This window comes from Nycticebus coucang, chromosome 1 (assembly GCF_027406575.1).
Source record: "Nycticebus coucang isolate mNycCou1 chromosome 1, mNycCou1.pri, whole genome shotgun sequence".
NCBI lineage: Eukaryota > Metazoa > Chordata > Mammalia > Primates > Lorisidae > Nycticebus > Nycticebus coucang.
The window spans coordinates 128,047,537-128,050,467 of NC_069780.1; positions in this window are offsets into that span (position 1 = coordinate 128,047,537).

Genomic DNA, 2,931 nt, shown 5'->3' on the forward strand with positions numbered 1-2,931 from the left:
TTCACAGTAGCACATTTTATGTTTCTGTGAGATGAAAATTATGTAACACACTCCTAGGCAGTGTTTCTCAAAATGTCCCCACTACACATGTGTCAGGAATGGGTCCTAGAATCTGCCTTTAAAATAAACATCCAGATGATTCTGAAACCTGCTTAAAGAGTGCTTTTGCATTGTAAGGAAGAAAAAAAATTGAAATTGCATTTCCTATCTAGAGTAAGTGAAGCGAACTAGAAAAGCAAGTTATAAGTCATACATGATTAAGAAGGTAAAATTGTAAAGATTTATGTTACTGATCTATTGTATGAACTGAAGACTTTCTTAAATACATGATACTAAATTTAGTATCAAAAACTCAGATAACAAGCAAATTCAATAATAGGTGTCCCATAACAAGGTGCTTTTTTTCCCCTAACAAACACTGTTCTTGCAAGGATGGATTTTTTTGTTTGTTTGTTTGTTTGAAACAACGTCTCACCCTGTTGCCCTGGGTAGAGTGCCCTGGCATCATAGCAGGAACCTCAAACTCTTGGGCTTGAGCAATCCTTTTACCTCAGCGTCAGCTGGGACTGCAGGTGTGTGCCATTACACCTGGCTAGTGTTTTGTTTTGTTTTTCTTTTGTCAGTAGAAATGGGGTCTCGCTTTTGCTCAGGCTTGTCTGAACTCCTAAGCTCAGGCAATCCACCCGCCTTAGCCTCCCAGAGTGCTAGGGTTACAGGCTTGAGGCACTACATACAGCCAAAAGTGGGGGGTTTTTTTATCTTAAATTTCTATTTTGAAGTACTACAAAATTGATGCAAATCAAAAGATTGTTATCCAGCATCCTAACAAGATGCTGTTTTTAAGACAGACCTCACTATCACCCAGGCTGCCATAGAGTACTGCAATCATAGCTCATTGCAACCTTGAACTCCTAGGTTCAAGGGGTCTTCCTGCCTCAGCCTGCGAAGTAGCTGGGACTATAAGTACATGCCACCATGCCTGGCTAATTTTTTTATTTTTTATAGAGCTGGGATATTGCCCAGGCTGGTATGGAACTACTGCCTCAAATGGTCCTCCCACTTCAGCCTCCCAAAATGTTGGAATTACGGACGTTAGCCACTGTGCGTGGCCTAAGACACTTTTCTTACACAGGCAGTTAAAAACTGTAAAGCAAGGCAGTACCTGTGGCTCAGTGGGTAGGGTGCTGGGGCCATATACCAAACGTGGCAGGTTTGAACCCGGCCCTGGCCAAACTGCAACAACAACAAAATAGCCAGGTGTGGTGAGTGCCGATAGTCCCAGCTACTTGGGAGGCTGAGGCAACAGAACTTCCTGAGCCCAGGAGTTGAAGGTTGCTGTGAGCTGTGACACCACAGTACTCTACTGTGGGCAATAAAGTGAAACTGTCTCTTAAAAAAAAAAACTAAAGCAAATGACCTAATTAATCAGCATGACAGCCAACTGCTAAAAAGATCCAGAAAAATAATTATCTTTCAAAGATTGAACTCTGTGATTAAGTATGTTCCAGCTGTGAGGAAGAGAAATACATAATTAAATGAGTACCGGGAATAGAATTAGAGACTCTATAATGAAAAGATGATACTGCTCACCAAGAGGATGGAGCCTCTGGCCAAACAGGAAAGAAGGCCTATCAACCAAACTACGGGAAGTTGCGCTGTCCTGTGAGAAGGGAAGTCACATGAGTAACCACTTCTAATGGTCCAGCCCTTTCTGTTTCCCAGGAGACCTCACATGTACCAGGAAGTCTCTCCATCAATACATTGACATTTCTGGTAAACAACTTCTTGGAACAACAAAGGAGAATAAAACATATTGGTGTGGTATTTTAAATAACCTGCAGTCAGTAATCAAATGGGAAATTTAATTATTGAAAGGCAAATCTTAGGTGGTCTCTACCTCTTTTGCCTGAAGCCGTAAGACATGAAAACGAGAAACACTAATCTGCAAGGAGACCTGATGATGCTAGAAATCAGCAAAAACTAGAGGGAGGAAAATAATATAATAATCGGCAAAAACTAGAGGGAGGAAAATTATAATAAATATTATTTTCTACAGCACCTATCAGCCAAAAACATTTGGGAAAGGGATCCCAAGCTAGACTGTTCCTCTTTCCAGCCCTGGCCATAGTTCCCTTCCCTTCAAAGGACCAAAAATGAAGATTTAGGAGGTTTTGGCCTCACATTGCCTGCAGTTCGGTTTCTCACTGCCAGTCCTCTTGATTGTTGATAGGTGAATTAGCAAAACCTAAACTAGGGATTTTCTCCCAGCATTATATTATGAATACTTCAAGCAGAAAAGTTAGAATTGTTTAGTAAGCACCCATGGACCCATCACCCAGATTCTATCATTAACACTTTGCTATCTCTGCTTTATTACTTAGCCATCCATCTATCTATCTGCCTCATGCCTAAATTCTTCAGGTTGCTTGTCAGGAACTATAGCTAATTTTGTATTTTTTTTTTTGTAAAACTTACATAATGAAATGCACATTGTAATGTAGCATTCTTTAGGGTTTTGTTTTGTTTTTTCTGTAGAGACAGAGTCTCACTTTACTGCCCTTGATAGAGTGCTGTAGCATCACAGCTCACAGCAACCTCCAGCTACTGGGCTTAGGCAATTCTCTTGCCTCAGCCTCCCCAGTAGCTGGGACCACAGGCGCCCACCACAACGCCCGCCTATTTTTTGTTGCAGTTTGGCCGGGGCCGGGCCTGAACCCACCACCCTCGGCATATGGGGTCGGTGCCCCACTCACTGAGCCACAGATTTTGACATCTACCACCCCCAGAAAAATGCCTCATACTCCTTCCTAGTCAATCCCCATCCCCCAGTGGCAACCACTATTCTGTTTTGTTTTCTTCCTCATTGTAGATTAGTTTTGCCTGTTAATAAACCTCATAGGAATAGCATCACATAGGACATACTCTTTTTAA